This window comes from Elephas maximus, chromosome 24 (genome assembly GCF_024166365.1).
Source record: "Elephas maximus indicus isolate mEleMax1 chromosome 24, mEleMax1 primary haplotype, whole genome shotgun sequence".
Taxonomy (NCBI): domain Eukaryota; kingdom Metazoa; phylum Chordata; class Mammalia; order Proboscidea; family Elephantidae; genus Elephas; species Elephas maximus.
The window spans coordinates 46445555-46463703 of record NC_064842.1 but is presented as its reverse complement, the minus strand read 5'-3'; the positions used below and the strand labels follow the sequence as shown (position 1 = coordinate 46463703).

The following is an 18149-nucleotide window of genomic DNA, read 5'->3' as shown; positions in this document are numbered from 1 at the left end:
GCTATTCATTCCAATCACTGTTCTATACAAATTCACATCATACCTGAAATGCATTATCTCTGGAAATTGCAAATTCCCTACCTCTGGGGAAAGTACAGGTAGGAGATGGAAAGGCCAGATCATTGATATCCAAAATAAGTACACCAAATGATCTATTGGAATGTGTAGGAAGAAAATATCAGAAATTCTATTTAGTTTTGTTCATGCTTCTAAAATTTCTATTGCCTGTGGTTGTAACATACATATTAGGATAGCACATATGTGTATTATTTACAAGTAAGTCAATATACATATATTACAGATGTATGCCCAGAAATATCTGACTACTAACCCAGAAACCCAGTGCCATTGAAGGGCCAGAGCCAATTAAAGCCCCTGATTATGAACGGACTCAAACATCAGATAGAACTCTGAGATAATATGAGAGTTCCCTTCCTAACTAACTTAACATTCTTTCATTCTTGCTCAAATGTACTTATTTTGGAAAATGTTTTCCATTAGACAAGAAAAGTATAAGCAGTGGACAAATCTGTTTTAGCACAATTCTTTTAGACTTAAGAGGGACAGAGGTTGTGCTTGAATTTGGCAAGAAATAAGTTTTCTTTTTAAAACTAAATGAAATAAAGGCTAATCTGTCTATCCAAGGCAGTTAAATGGAAGAGGTTTCAGTTACTAGGTGAAGTTTCACCTTTCATTCTTGCAGCACTGAACAGAGAATTTTCCAATTTTTTCTCATTAGTTCCAACAAGATTGTGGGGATTAAAAGCATAAAGTTACCAGGCCAGAATGAGAAGCTTTTTCTAACTCATAAAGTGTCAAGATCCTCTGCAACAGAGTAGAGGGAAAAGGCGTTCTATATCCAGCTCTTCCCTGAATATGCACTTAGCCTCCTTAGCCTCTGTAAAACATGGAGCTCTGACTCAACATTATTGTACAATTATGTTCATACAGAAAACATCCTCTCTTCTCCAGGTCTCTTTGGACTGAAGTCTTCTACAACCTGACAGTTCCAGCTTTAGACCAGGAACCTGTAAAGAATGGGAGAATGCTTGGCTGTTAGCCAAAAGGTCGGTGGTTGGAACCCACTAGCAGCTTCAGTGAAGAAAGATGGGGCAGTCTGCTTCCGTAAGGATTACACCCTTGGAAACCCTGCAGGGCAGTTCTCCTCTGCCCTAGAGGGTGGCTGTGAGTCAGAATCAACTGGAGGGCAGTAGGCTTTGGTTTTGGGGTAAGTTGCCTTATTGTTTTGTTTTCTATTAATGATCCAAGGGTGAACCACACACTGTATGGTGAACTTTTATAATGTACTTTTTAGACAAACAGCATCTGTTTTACACATGCAAATATCGTTTTTAGACTGAATACTCAAACTTTTCTAAATTGAGTAGTTTAGGAGTATAAGAGCATAAGAACCAAACCAAAAACCAAACCCAACGCCGTCAAGTTGATTCTGATTCATAGCGACCCTATAGGACAGAGAAGAACAGCCCCATAGAGTTTCCAACGAGCGCCTGGTGGATTTGAACTGCTGACCTTTTGGTTAGCAGCCATAGCACTTAACCACTAGGCCAGCAGAGTTATTCATCACTTTTCTTTATAAAAAATAAGGTGTCACAGATTGAATATAGTCAACCAAAAAAATGCATTTATCAGCTTGGTTAGGCCATGATTCCCAGCGTTGTGTGGTTGTCCTCCATTTTGTGATTGTAATTTTATGTTGAGAAGATTAGGGTTGGATTGTAACACCACCCTTACTCAGGTCACCTCCCTGATCCAAGGTAAAGAGAGCTTCCCTGGGGTGTGGCCTGAACCACCTTTTATCCCTGAAGAGATAAAAGGAAAAGGAAGCAAGCAGAGAGTGGGGGATCTTGTACCCCCAAGAAAGCAGCACCAGGAGCAAAGCGCATCCTCTGGACCTGGGGTCCCTGCACCTGGGAAGCTCTTCGGAAGCTCCTGGGAAAATTAAAGACAAAGACCTTCCTCCAGAGACAACAAAGAGAGAAAGGCTTCCACTGGGGCTGACACCTTGAATTTGGACTTTCAGCCTACTTTACTCTGAGGAAATAAATTCCTCTTTGTTAAAGCCATCCACTTGTGGTATTACTGTTATAGCAGCACTAGATGACCAAGACATACTATATGTACAGCCTGCAAGTCTATAAAATATACGCATGACTATTACTTTGTATCCAACTCAATTTCAAACTTAATTCCAATTAAATCTCTTCACGACTCTTCCAGAGAATAGAATACTTTCCAACTCATTTTATGAAGCTAATATAACTTTTACACCACATCAGATAAGGGAAGGATGAATGAGGAAAATTACAGGCCAATTATCACTTGTGAGTATAGATGGAAAAAGTCCTGGAAATTCGGTCTAGCAACGTAATTTTTTAGTTGTAGAATTACGTGGTTGTTTTCTAATCTGCCATTTTTTTCATGGTTTCCAATGCCCTGATGAAATCTTCAAACTTGTCTTTTTTTTTTTTAATTTGAGAATACTGAACATAAATATTTTATAAACTATGTCTAATAATTTCAGTATCGGAAATTTGCGTCTATTATTTTGCTGGTTTTCTCTTATTGTATCTTGTTTTCTTATATGCCTGATTGACTATGTGCTGGACGTTATATGAAAAAAAACAAATATACGTATATATGAATAATTTGAGGCCCAGACAGAATGTTCAGTTATTATGCCAGACATCTGAGAGTGACACCAAACTGGCTCCACCTTAATCTACGTTCAAGGCTGAGGGCTCCCGGATTATCCAGGTGATACGAAGCTGGCTCCAAGTCTGTTTGCAGGATGGTGTACAGGTAGTCCCCGACTTATGATGTATTCAAGTTACAATGAACCACACTTAAGACCGTCTGGCTTTTTTTCTTTTTTTTTTTACATTTTATCATTAGCAATGTGTACTACATAAAATGTTGCAGCACATATTTGCTGATGTTATTCTCAGGTGTTCACTTGCAGATGTTCAAAGATCAGATTTATAAAGATACTGATAATAAACGGCAATAATAATGAAAACTAAAAAAAAAAAAAAAAAAGAGGAATTCAAGTTACGTCAGAACTGACTTAAGACAGGAGTCTGTCATCAGAAGAGAGGCCCCTTGTAAGTCAGGGACTACCTGTACCTACACCTCCCTTTACAGGGTCGCTATGAGTCGGAATCGACTTGACGGCACTGGGTTTAGTTTTTTGGTTTTACTTAGAAGGGAAACCCTGGTGGCGTAGTGGTTAAGTGCTACAGATGTTAACCAAAAGGTCGGCAGTTTGAATCCGCCAGGCGCTCCTTGGAAGCTCTACGGGGCAGTTCTACTCTGTCCTATAGGGTCTCTGTGAGTCGGAATCGACTCAATGGCAGTGGGTTTAGTTTTGGTTTTTGGTTACCTAGAAGACGAAAGCCATTTAAGGTCTCAACTGAAAGGTTTGGGAAAGCTATGAGACTCCCTACCTTTGAAAGGCCCTCAACTTTGATTCTAAGGCTACCAAAATCTTTGTTTTGTAGTTATTGTTAATAGCTCCAGGCTTACCTCTGTGGTTCCTCCCTTTTCCTAGGATTTTACCCAGAAACTCCTTTTAGTTCTTCAAGATGGTTTTTGTAATCTCATAAAAACTGTTCTAAGTACGTGGTTGAACACTGCCAAAGGCAGAAGTCATCTCTAGTAATGTTAAAAATTAGTAACTTTTAAATATTTCTAAAAATCAAAAATAATACATCTAAGTTGGGCTTATTCCAGGAATGCCAGGTTGGTTCGACAATTTTTAAAACACATTTATGTAATTAAGGCAAAGAAAAATACCCAGAAAAAAAATAATAATTTGATTAAATTCAATATTCTTTCATGATAAAAATTTTAACAAACTAAAAACGATAAACAGTACTGACCAGAAAATAAAAAGACAAAACAAGTCGTTAACAAAAACATAATCAATAGCAAGGAAAATTCCCTTGTGAAACAATGATGCCTCACTCTTTGATATTATAATTTAGACTCTAGCCAGCACAATAATGTAAGAAAAAGAAGTCAAAAGTATAAGGATTAGAGAAAATATTTTTAGTCAGTAAACAACCTAAAAGATACTCAGCCTTTTTACCAGGGAAATAAAAAATAAAAGTACAGTGAGATACCATTTTACACCCACCTGATGGGTAAAAATTAAAAGATTCATCAACGTAATGTATTATTAAAGATATAAATCAATAGTGAGCTTATTCCTAGTGTCCACTGTGTTTTATATATAAATGTAGTATCACTTCAGCACTGTTAATACCAGTTTATATATGCTACAGATTAGACAGATTTTGGAGGCTGACTTATATTTAGTAATTTTTATGGAAAAAAAACCTCTACAAAGCAAATCACAGTTTAATATTTGGGAGCATAACCAACTCATGCAAAAGTTGAGGACTGGCTCCTAGATATCTGATTCATATAAAATGAGGTAAATTGCCTCTGTATTCCTTCATCACATGGTCAAAGAACATTTTCTGTCCTATAGGGTCGCTACGAGTCGGAATTGACGGCACTCGGTATTTAAATTAAAAAAAAAAAAAAGGTTATCATATATATTTGATTCATAGTTTGACTTAAGGAAGTGTACTTCAGGCAACAGCAAAATCAGAGTAAGAGGAAGGACACTGAAGATCACAGGGGAATTTAAAAAGCAAAACTTCAGTTTTAACGCTACTTAAACTCCTTGCAATAATGCTACCATGACATTTAGCTGACTCTGCCCTCTAACCTGCACTACCTAAAAGACATTCATTCCCCACACCTGAGTAATGTGGGAAAATTCTTACACCATTCCCAGCTTCTCTGGAAATGACCACAGGCACAAAGGAGGGTCTCTGAAGAAGGAATGTTGTTGTTAGCTGCCTCCAAGTTGGCCCTGACTCTAGGCAACGCCATGCACAATGGAACTAAATACTGCCTGGTCCTGCTCCATCTTCATGATTAGTTATAATTCGGACTGTTGTCATCTATAGGGTTTTCAATGGCTCATTTTCCAGAGTAGATTGCCAGGCCTTTCTTCCTGGTCTGTTTTAGTCAGGAAGCTCTGTTCAGCATCATAGCAACACATGAGCTTCCAGTGACAGACAGATGGTATCTACACATAAGGTGTGCTGGCCAGGAATCAAACCGGAGTCTTCTGGGTAGAAGGCGAGACTTCTACCATTGAACCACCAAAGCCTCATGCAGAAGGAATACAGTGTGTAAAAAACCAGTGGAACGAGGAAATCCTTAGCTGTTAACTCAGGACCTAAAATGAAGCAGATTATACACAACAGTCAGCCAGGGCCTCTGGAGTACAAGAAACTGCAAGAGGTGTCTGCCGACCCTGCAAGGACCACTTGAATTAAATGCTCCTAAGACTCACAGTCTTTCGACTGTGTTGTAGCCAAGATTTCATCTACACTCAAAACTCACCCCAGTCACGTTTCCACAAACAGCACCTCCACATAGCAGACTTAAAACAGTTTAGAAATTCAAACTTTATCCACATGCTACCTGTTCTTAGCTCTCAACTAAACAAAAAATCACATCCATTGCCATCGAGTAGATCACACCTCACAGCGACCCTAGAGGACAGCATAGAACTACCTCATAGAGTTTCCAAGGAGCGCCTGGTGGATTTGCACTGCTGACCTTTTGGTTAGCAGCGTAGCTCTTAAGGACTACGCCACCAGGGGTTCCGAACTGAAGTCCCTTTAATTCTCAAGAGGTATTTTTTAAATCTTTTAAAAAACATACAAATTCCCTATATTCACCCAGACATCTGGGCCACGTGTAGGATGAATAAGCTTCTGCTCCAAATACAGGGACTACACCTCATGCGCCTCAAACAGCAACCGCCAAGGTTGTCGGCTACATCTTCCTAGTGTCCAGATGAAAACAAATACAGGCTGTCCTATCATTATCTGGATACAGTTTCAATTTTCAAGTCAGGAGTAACAGCTACAGAGCACAGTGTGAAGTGTTTTCCTCACCCACGTGTAGACAAAACAGCTGTACACACTCATTGCGAGTTACTCATTATCTCTCTTCCTGCATCAATCCCCAGTTCCCTAACTTGACAACACACACACATACGCACATGCACACACATACAGACACACCAACTTTCAAATTTAGAGGCTTGAGAGACGTTTCCTGGACCAGCCTTTCGTGGGACAAAAAAAAAAAAAAAACAGCTTCCTGACATAAAAACATGATTTCCTAAACAGCAATCTTTAAAAAAGTACTGTTACTTTGTATAGCAACACAGCAGGTGGCAGGCTATGATGAAACAGGAAATGAGAACAAATGTCTCCCACACAAACTTGCAGACCACCACAATACATCAGCACACAATCCCACATTTGTATCATCTGATCAGCCATCCTCTGTAGGATTTCTCTTCACCTCACCCCTACCCACTGCTCAATTACCCTTCCCACCTGTCCAGCAATTCTTTACATATTAACAGGAGAAATCTGCCAAGAGTAGCATTACTGTGGGGTAACTGAGAACTCCCAATTAACACTTTGGGCGGGGGGAATGAAACCAGTTGCCATCGAGTTGCTTTTGACTTATGGCGACCCCACATGTTTCAGAGTAGAACTGCATGTAGAGTTTTCAATGGCTGTGTGCTTTCAGAAGTAAATTGCCTGGACTTTCTTCCAGGGAACCTCTGTGTGGATTCAAACACCAACCTTTCCATTAGTAGCCAAGCCCTTAACTATTTGGGCCACCCAGAGACTCCTGATTTTGAGAAACACCCCAGCAAATTCAAGTAAGAAAAAAAAAAAAATCCCTAAATTAAAAGCTTATCTTCTTAAAGAAAATAGTATCAATGTATCCCTTTTCCTCTAACCACCCCCAGGGAGTACAGTTTTCCTAATTACCAACTAGATACAGCATTTATTAGTTATAAAAAAGTCTAATAGGAACTTTCAACTCACCACCCCAGAGATCAAAGGGACCAAATAAATACAAATGGTGGTATCCTCATGAGATCATGACCCAGACCACAAAGGAAGAAAGCACAGACGCTGCCGTCACCCAGAGCAGGAAGCATCCCAGAAACATCTGGGCATCCACAGGGCACCCCAGGCATCCAAGCTCTCTAACAGATCAGAGTAACACCAAGAGCCAGAATAACAGAACCCCACAGAGGCACTTCTTAGTTCTGGACCCCCAGCTGACACACAGGTCCCTGTTCCTTTCTAAGGTGGAGAAGGGTCCTCAAATCTAACTACCTCATTTACAGCCAAAGAAATAGGTCCAGAGATTAAATAATTTGCTAAGAGTATAACTAATGAATAACAGGTTGAACTTTACGACTAGGTATATGCCTCATAAAGGGGCTATGGACAGATGATTTATTAGGCAATAAAATGACCCAAGTTTTAGAAAATACAAATCTGGTTATTTCATTCCCCTGTTCAGAATCTTGAAATAATTTCCTAAAGCACTCTGGGAAAAAGAGAGAAAGACAGAAGAAAAACTCCTGAACATATGGCATAAAAGATTTTCACCACGAAGTCGAAATACTTCTTAGCTAATCCTACACGTGCCCTACAATCCAGCACACTCATTCATCTATGCATTCATTCAATCATTCTTGGAGTAATTATTTATGAAGAGTCTATCAGGTACCGGGCACTGTGCCATCCCAAACTATTAAAATTACTCAGCTGAGACACTCTTTTGGGGTTCAGTGCCTTTGCTCATGCTACTCGGTCTACTTGGAATGCCCTCCCTGTCACTTTCTACATCTAATTCAATGATGATCCCCTGGTGGTAGCTGCCTGGGGAAGCATTCTGAAGACAAGGTTAATTTCCCCAGGAAGCAGCACCAAGGCTGATCCATGGTGTCAGTGGGAGAACTCCATTCTCTGCTCTAACTCAGAGTAGCTGATGTGCCTCCTACTGTTCTCCTGTATACAACTACGATCTACCAGACAGCTGTCTGGGTTGTCTACCCGCATTATATTTCTCTCAATCTAGTTGGGTAGGTATTATACACTTTCACCTTTAGAAGGAAGCTTTTTCTGACACATCTGACTCCCCATCGCACATATATATACACACACACACACACCTGCTGAGTTCTATCCCCCTTTTTGTACTCTTGTATAATCCTGTACATACTCCCATCATAGGTGATAATCAGCACACTATATTGCATAGTTTTATTTTTATACTATACCTCTTCCAAGCTTTCAATTCAACATACATTCCCCTCCCTCTGCAAATTCCACTGAAGCAAAAGAAGAAATAAAAGAATATACACCTCCAACCGGACTGCCATCTCCTCAAAGGCCATGACTGACTTTTACCTTTCCCAAATCTCCCATTGCCCAAACACAGGAGGGCCTTAAACTCTATTCTTTGATAATTAGGTTTTCTAGATCTTGATGAATAGCTATCCAACTGTCATACTTTGAACATGCTTTAGTACATTTGTAATGAAAAACCGTATTTATTGTTGTCTGACACATACAAGGCTGTTTTGAAAATCTGGCAAGAAAGACAAGCTTAAAATGCCAGTATATAGGGGGGCCTAAAGTCCTGGCAATGAGCCTAAAACCGCTCCCCCAGTTCTTCAGAAGTTGCTGTTTTATGCAATACAGTAGGCACAGTACAGTGTGTAATGCGAACCCCCCCAAAAAAACCAAACCCAGTGCTGTCGAGTCATTCCAACTCATAGCAACCCTACAGGACAGGGTAGAACTGCCCCAGAGAGTTTCCAAGGAGCGCCTGGCAGATTCAAACTGCTGACCCTTCGGTTACCGGCCGTAGCACTTAACCACTATGCCACCAGGGTTTCCTGTGACGTTAAAGCACATAATAAATTTTAAAATACATAAACTAGAAATCTTGTTTGATTGGGCTGGTCTTTTCCTGTTGCTGTTGAGGCAATTCCCTTTATCCCAGCCTTTTAACACTTTTCTATCTGAAGATCTTCATATTTTCCACTTAGCCTTTAAGTCTGACTTGGCCTTTCTCACAGTCTAGGTCTTTGATTTTTGTTTTGTTTTCCTTCTACTGCAGAACATGAGTGTGGATCTAGCTACCCCCAAAGCCTGCCCGAAGCATGCGATTCTAAGGACTCTTCACCAATATCTACAATTTTGGGGGCTGAAGAAAATTGCACATCCTTGTAAATGTCATCTGTTGAGGCACTCTACTCAGAGGCTGTCTCTCCTCTTCCTTCACGGATCTGCTTATTCAGGATAGCCCTGATTCTCCCACCAGTCCCAAGGTAAAACTGCCCCCTTCTGTAGAGAAGAGCACAGTGAAGAAGGAAGGTAAGGGCCAGGGCAAGAAATAGAAGGCCAGAACCATTCTCTCAGACCCAGCTGGGCATACTCAAAGACAGATTTCAGAAACAGAAATACCTGAGCCTCTAGCAGATGCAGGAACTTTCTGAAGTCCCGAACCTTAGCTACAAACAGGTTAAGATCTGATTCCAGAACCAGAGAGTGAACTGTAAGAGGTGGCAGAAAAACACCAGTCATCAAAGAATAGCAATGGTGTGACTCAGGTCTCAGCACCTACCGAATACCTGGACCTCTACCCTTCCTATCACCAGTGATGCCTTCCTTCTGGAAACCTTCCAATGTGCAGCAACCAGGCCTGGAACAGCTTGGCTTGGAGCAACCAGACCTAGAACAGTCAGTCTTGGAACAATCATTCCTGGAACTGCCAGGCTTGGTTGCTACCAAGCCTGGAATAACCAATCCTGGAACAACCAGGCCTGGAACAATCAATTGCAGAACTGTAGAAAGGAACTCCTGCTGTCCCAGGTCCAGTTCCAGCAAAATCCTGCCAGTGGCCTACAGGCCTCACAAACATAGATTTATTCCTAAATTACTCCATGAACATATAACCTGAAGATGTGTGAAGACAGGTACATAATTCAATACCAATCTAGGCAGTGGCTGTATTACTTCCCTTCTTGAAGGACTCCTTGTTTTAGAGCTATAAATCTCTGCCCTGATATCCTGGTTTTCACTGTGCCTATAGGTTGGGACAGAGGGATATGATTGGCATTTATTCAAAGAGGTTTCAATTAATAGCGTCCTGACAGATTACATTGGTTGCTCTGGACAACATGATAAAACATGTCTCTGGCTATTTTCTGGGTTATAGATAACTAGATATCATACTATCTTGGATATCTTTAGGATCTAGCCTCAAGCATAGGAACTAAAAGTACAAAGATGTGATGAAGGATTAATTGTATTTTACAGGATTGGGAGGCTTTACTTACTAAACAACTTAAGGTGAAGGGTTAAACCATAAGGAGCTTCACTGATTTGCTCCACCATTCTGCTCTGTTTTACTATAACTCCTACTTGCGCATTATTTGAATATTTGTAGAAAGGTGTTTTGTATTTTGTTGCATTATGGTAATAATAGTATTATGGCTGGTTGATTTATAAAATATTAGTATAAATAAATGCAATAATATCCATTAAAAAACATACAAACTAGGTAGAGTTCAACTATGATTTTTTTAATTTAAAAAAAAAGTAACAAAACAAAAAACTTACTACCAGGCCATTCCCAGCTGGACAATGAAGATGGAAGATGGAAGAAGAACTGATGCCTTTGAATTGTGGTGCTGGTGAAGATTATTGAATATATCATGGACTGCCAGGTGAATGAACAATCTGACTTGGAAGAAGTACAACCAGAACATTCCTTAGAAGCAAGGATGGCCAGACTACGTCTCATAATCTTTGGACATGTCATCAGGAGGGATCAGTCCCTGGGAAGGACATCATGCTTGGTAAGGTAGACGGTCTGAGAAACAGTGGGAGACCCTCAATGAGATGGATTGACACTGTGGCTGCAACAATGAGCTCAAGCACAGCAACAACTGTGAGGATGGCGCAGGAACAGGCAGCGTTTTGTTCTGTTGTGCACAGGGTCGCTATGGCCGGGACCGACTTAACAGCACTTAACAACAACAAAGCCATTCCCTATTAAAACCCTCTAAAATGGGACTATTACTGATGTTTCCCTTTGGCTCAGGGTAAAATTACTGTTCCTAAAGCTTAATCAGTAACCAATAGAGTTTCCAATAATTTGGTTTATCAAAATTTTTAAGTATGACCCACCACCTTGTTATCATTTCCAATACCCTAAGACTACAAGGTTAACTCCCAGAATCATGGAGAGTTATTCTTGGAAAGGACCTTATTTGGAGGTTTAAGGAGAGACATAAAAAGGTTAAGAACTCAAGATCACACCACCCTTAAGCGATAAAGCAGAGATTTAATCCTTGTCCAACACTCCCTAAGCGTGCCAAAATCAAGCCTACCCAAGTTTCTATTACCGAAATCCACAGACTGTGCTATATATTTTGACCAGCACCTTCAACAAGCATCATCAAAGTAGAAAAAGCATAATACTGAGTTCATTATTTCCCATTCAAACATCTTCAGTCACTATAAATGGAAACCCTGGTGGCGTAGTGGTTAAGTGCTACAGCTGCTACCCAAAGGGTCGGCAGTTCAAATCTGCCAGGCGCTCCTTGGAAGCTCTATGGGGCAGTTCTACTCTGTCCTATAGGTCACTATGAGTGAGAATCGACTCGACGGCACTGGGTTTGGTTTGGTTTTTTTACAGCACAATAAAAAATAAATGTGCAAAGTACTATTATCTTAGTTAAGCAAAAAAAAAAAAACTGTATGAGATCAAAGTGACAACAGCAACTCATAAAATTAGATAGGAACCTTAGGAGGCAGTGAGTTTATGTTGATGGGGAGGAACAACTCAGAAAAGGAGGGTGAGAATGGTTGCACAACTTGAAAAATGTAATCAATGTCAATGAATGATACATGTAGAAACTGCTGAAGTGGTGTATGTTTTGCTGTGTATATTCTCAACAAAATAAATAAAATTTAACTTAAAAAAGACCCAATTCTGCAATAATATTTAAAGCTTATTCACTTTGCTACATGATACCTCAAGACAGATTTAAAGTTTCAGTCTCACTGTCTGACAATAAAAATTTAAATACTGTGTCATTCAAAGTAAATTATCGGATCACAGAATAAACTATATGAAAGGCAAACATTATCAAAGAGAAAAATCTTAATAATCTTTTAATTATTGACACTGTGTCAGGTATGATGGATGAGCAAGCTATTACAGAAATAAAATCAATAGCATTATACTATAATGTCACCCAGGAAAGATTTCAAACAAGAGCATCCATTGCCCTTGAGTTCAGTCAATGCCTGGAATTAGCAACTCATCATGACAATTCAATTTGATGAGACAGGCTTGTCTCTCTCCATCTTGCTCCCCCCGCCTTTTTTTAAATTATTTATCGTGGTTTAAGTGAAAGCTTGCGAATCAAGTCAGTCTCTCATACAGAAAGTTATTTACATGTAAAAAAAAAAATTTTTTTTTTTTTTTTATGTACTCCTACCTGCTCTCCCCCTAATGAGGCAGCACATTCCTCCGCTCCACCCTGTATTCTCCGTGTCCATTCAACCAACTCCTGCCTGCCTCTTCCTTCTCATCTCGCTTCCAGACAGGAGTTGCCCACATAGTCTCATGTGTCTACTTAAGCCAAGAAGTTCACTCCTCACCAGTATCATTACCTATCTTATAGTCTGGTCCAATCCCTGTCTGGAGAGTTGGCTTCAGGAATGGTTCCAGTCTTGAGCTTACAAAGGGTCCAGGGACCATGACCTCCAGGGTCCCTCCAGTCTCAGTCAGACCATTAAGCCTGGTCTTTTTTACAAGAATCTGAGATCTGCATCCCACAGTTGTCCTGCTCCATCAGCGCTTGTTTTTGCTAAAATGTGTCTGCATAAAAAAATGTTAGGAAGATCTATAAGAAATGACACATGCTGTACTGCCTAAAACAATGACTGGAAAAGTCACAGGAATAGTATGGTTCCTGCAAAAGCAGCTGCTGAAATGTAAAACAGTAGTCAATAATAAGCATTAGATGTCTGCATCTCCCAAAGAGTGACGGATAATGCTGTACAACCTGTCCATTTCACTAAGACATCTTTGAAGTGCTCATATTTCAGACTATCTACACCCATATACAGCAGTTCCAATTTTTTTTTCACACCAAAGTTTGCTATTTGCTCTGGGACAATGTGCTGGTTTGACTATTTCTAATGAGATTTTTAAAAATCACTTTTTGACTGAATAATTCCATTAATTAAATCTCTGAAATAAAACATGGATGCATTAACTTGCCTATCCCTGCAAACAAGCTCTGATCTTAATATACCAAGGACTGCAGAAAAGTACCAGTTTGGACTCAACATGTAAAGTAGAATAAAATTGACTATCCTGAGACTTCAAGTGAAAAGCTGACAGGCTTTTGATTTCTTTTAAGTAACTGTAAGGTTTCTATGAGTCGGAACTGACTCAATGGCACAAAACAACAACAACATGAACATCTTAAAATGGTGCAAGATACATTCAAAGACTGTTTTCTGCCAAACAATGAACTTGAATGTGGAGCTCATTCACTAACTTCCTGCTCGCCCCCCTCCCCAATCAACTTGATAAGTAATATATATGTCACTAAATAGAGTTAGTAATTCAATTTTATAACAAAATTTCCTACTTCTTCTCTTTCGAGTTTTCTGGCTCAATTTAAACACTGCCTTGAAATTTTTTTTTTTTTTGAAATTGCAAGAAGAGCTAGTTAAAAAAGCTGTTAGAATTTTCTTATCCATATGACTTTGAACTCTTTTTTATTTTGCAAACAATATACATGTATGTGTTATCAGCTAAGCTGATAGAAAACTGAAACATAACTTGCAACCTCAAATTTAGTGTACCAAATAAAATACACATATATACTCACACATTACTCTTACCTGTTTTATGTATTGGGAGTTTAATTTCATTGGATAAAGGGTTCTGTTACCAAGGAAGTTTGAGAGCTGCTATATCCAAACAGACAGGTTCTACGGGCAGAGTCAAGTGACACCATGTTCAGAAAGATCTAAGCTTTCTTCTCTGCAACTTTCCAATAACGCTTGTTAAGACAAATTGATTAATTGCCCAAAGCCTTAATTTCTTTAATAAAGTAGATTATTAATATTTACCAGGTGTTGTCCAGGTTATATTTTCAATACAAATAATGTCTCTGAAGCAGTTAGTACCAAGGACTGGGACAGTGTAGGCACTCATATTAGTTCTTCCTGTCTTACATGGCCTTAAAATTAAATGAAAATCAGGTATACTAATATATCAGCTAGGAGTCCTGCAAGCACAGCAGTTAAGAGTTTGGCTGCTAACCAACAGGTCTGCAGTTTGAATCCACTGGCCACACCTTGGAAACCCTACAGGGCAGTTCTACTCTGTCCTATAAGGGTCACTATGAGTCAGAATCAACTCAACCGCAACGCGTCTGGTTTTTTTTAACATATCAATTAGATCACTAACGTTTTAATATAGAAGTTCACAGAGCAAAACTGATTTTAACTGCATATCTCAGTGGTACTAATTACATTCCCAAAGTTTTACAACCATCACCACTACCACCTATGTCCAAAACTTTTTCTTGACCGCATTAAGCAATAACTCCCTATTTTTCCATCTTCCCGGCCCCTGGTAACCCCTATTCTACTTTCTATCTCTAAGTAAAATCAATTTTTTCATTAGAATTCCTTTTGATATTTTTTAATCCAAGAAAAGAGATTTTATAGGAGTATCTCAAAGGAATATAAAACTTAAAAGATACAGGCACTAAAAAGAAAAAAAAAAGATATAGATGCTGTTTTCCAATAAACACTGTCAACAACAACCATAACAAAACGTCAGGAAGCCATGCTATAATAAGTAGACTATAGGAACATCTTGTAAATGCCAAAGAGAACTGACAAATTATTTCCCAAGTTTCCTTCTGGGCCCACAGCCCAGCAGAGATGAGCCTGAATAACAACAACAACAAAAAAAAACCATCTAAAGACGAGAGCTTTTGATAGAAAGAACTTCTGTTCTGCTTTAAAAAATCATAGTAGAAAGTTCAAGATTTAGGTGGAGTTCTTAGACTCTAATACCAAAAGCACTCAAATAGAATGGACTTTACTTTGGAGAAACAAACTTGGTAAACCAAAGGATGAAAAATCAAAAAGTGAACCAGTTTGCCAGAGTTTTGTGGTTTGTTGCTTAGGCAGCTCTCCTCTTGCCTTTCTTATTGACACTACCCTAATACCAGCCCCATCTGGATTGCTGCAGTAACTTAAACTAGTATCTCAGGATCCAAATTTTTCCTCACTCCAAACTAGTATCTCAGGATCCAAATTTCTCCTCACTCCAAACCATCCAGTCACTAGACTAATTTTCCTGTAACTCTATCATGTTACTACATCACTTCTCTGACAAGAAACTAAAATGGTTCCCTTTTATAACACACCTCAATTCTTCCGCTCATATTCAAAGCCTTCCACGAAGTGATCCTATCTTCCTTTCTCTATTTTACACAGGCCTACTTCTCAACACAAATCCTTCTTTCCAGTTAAAATGCCTCATTCTTTTCATCAAAATAATGCCAGTTTTGCATCCTTGTTTTCGCTTGTGCTGTTATAGCAAAGTAAGATGTCCTTCACGTGTTTTTCACTCATCCATCCATCCAAACAAGCATTAACTGAGCACCTACTATGCGTCTGGCACCAATCTAGTGTTAGGGATACAAGGATGACTAAGACCTAGTCCTTGTCTTCATAGAAGTTAACGATAATTTAACACGTCAGACATGTAAACAAATCGTTAGAGAACACAGTTTAAGTGCTCTAATACTGTGCATAGGGTACCAGAGAAACACAACTGAAGCAGTGATTCACCATAAACGAAGGGAAGAGGTGAGGAGAGCATGGTCCAAGAGTCTTCAAAGAAGACATGGGGTTTGGACTCGGTCTTGAAGGATGAATAATAAGTGTGGGGGATAGGGTTAAGGGACAATTGATATAACATGAAAATGCATACCATGTTCCAGGGACTGCAAGAGACTCAGCAAGACTGGAGTACAGGAAGTAAAGCTGGAAAGGCACAATCATGTAGGCGTGAACTTGTAGACACACAGTAAGGAAACTTGGGTGATTTTTAACCCAACAGTGACTTGATCAGGTGTGAAGTTTTAAAGGCTTGCTCGGAAGAACTCTCAATATCAACAGAGTTCGCACTTCCTTCCTTGCTTCCCACTCCCTTGAACTACCAGAACAATAACAGCTGCCATTATGGTGCACTTGCTATGTTCCAGGCACTGTACTAGACATTTCATACATGTCATCTCATTCAATTCATACATCTCTAAGATAAAAGAACTTCAGGTCAGAAAAATCAAGTATCTTGACAAAATATAGAATAGGTGGCCCAGTGGTAAAGAGCTTGGCTGCTAACCAAAAGATGAGCAGTTCGAATCCACCAACCACTTCTTGGAAACCTTATGGGGCAGTCCTACTCTGTCCTATAGGGTCACTATGAGTGGGAATTGACTCGACAGTAACAGGTTTGGTTTGGTTGGTATAAGTGGTAGATGGCATTCAACCCTAACTGTGGATCCTGTGGTCTCCTTCCATTTCCATCACCATCGAGTCAATTCCAACTCACAGCAACCCTACAGGACAGAGCAGAACTGCCCAACAGAGTTTCCAAGGCTATAATCTTTATGGAAGCAGACTGCCACATCTTTCTCCCATTGGTGGGTTCAAACCGCAACCTTTCAGTTAGCAGCAGAGTGATTAACCACTGCGCCACCAGGGCTCCTTTTCTTTCCATTAAACTATACATAATTCTACCCTGAATGGTACTTTTCTTATTCTCTCACTGCTCCACATCTGTGTGTCTTCTATCTAACCTACCTTGTAAATTGTTTACCAGGGCTTTCACAAATTAGTTGTTGACCTTGGACAAGTCACTCACTCTTGCTCCAAGTTTCCTTAACTAAAATGAAGAATTAGACCAGCTAGTTTCTCAGATCACTTCCATTATCTCCCATTACACACTTTGGGCCAATACAAACCACAAATCTTGGCATATAACAGGGTAAGTGGGCCAATGTGATTTCTGGGATCCCCTGGCCCACCATAATCGAACCTATTAACAGTCCATCCATCAACACTGATTCAGAACATCTCTCAAACCAGGAAGCAGAGCTGGAGTTAACAAAATCATCAGCAATGATGATCTCAGTGGGCTCTTGATCCCTGAGTATGTCTCTTACTCTGCCAACACTGCCTCCTGTAAGCATGGATGCTGTGCTTGTGAAGACTTGAACTGGAAGACGATTCACCACCAGGGGATTCTAAGAAAATACACAAGATAATACAAGAAACACAATGGAAGCAACTACCTATGTTCAACGTCCAGTGAACCGAGACACTAACAAAAACAGATCTTGTCATATTAGCATTTATCATTCAAGAAAATCTTTTGTGAGAATTCTTCCAAGGGAAGAAAAGTTTACATGTTAAAAGACAATATATAGACATTACCTTGGTTTAAGAACCCTTGGCTGCTGAGATTTGCAGCTGATGGATTCTACCTTTTAAAAAATGTAAACATGTGGGTAGCTTTTTGTTGGTAGCTTTTTGTGAGTTCTTTCCCCTTCATTAATCACCTTCTCTCATCCTCCAGGAAAACCAAGTAGGTGGGCAAAAATTCCTGGAGGTTTTTCTGGGAGGTACTTAGAACACCCACACCCACAGACATAAGAAATACTTCAAGTCTACGTAAACAGTCTTAGCAGATAATTTGATTAACAAGAAACACTAACATAAGTAAAGATAAAATATTTACCTATTGAGCCATAAGAACATACTACGGGAAAAAGGTATAAGAACAAGAAAACTTAAACCAGAATCCTTTGAGGTGTGTTTTCTACTGATTCACACTAGATTCCCAAATCACCAATACCGTCATTCTTTACTTCAATGAGCAACACAGGGTGGAAAACAATATGGCTCTCTATCAGCAAATAACTGCAAAAGAAAAAAGGCCAGACTTAAATGTGCATCTGCCAAGCAGACTATAATAACATCACAGGAGTCTTCACCACAAAGAGCAATGTATTCATTTTCAAAAAGCAGACAGATACAAAGATGTACAAAATTCCCAAGCCTTGTAAAATTTGGTCAACTCTAACATCCCTATTC

General features: G+C 39.5%; 1 protein-coding gene and 1 pseudogene across 1 annotated transcript in view; one reads left to right on the top strand and one right to left on the bottom strand.

The window, feature by feature from the left end:
* Positions 1 to 18149, bottom strand: part of LAMC1 (laminin subunit gamma 1) — a 128603-nt gene that overhangs the window by 71606 nt on the left and 38848 nt on the right. The window lies entirely within an intron of this gene.
* LOC126066664 (homeobox protein NANOG-like) lies at positions 7016 to 9860 on the top strand (annotated as a pseudogene).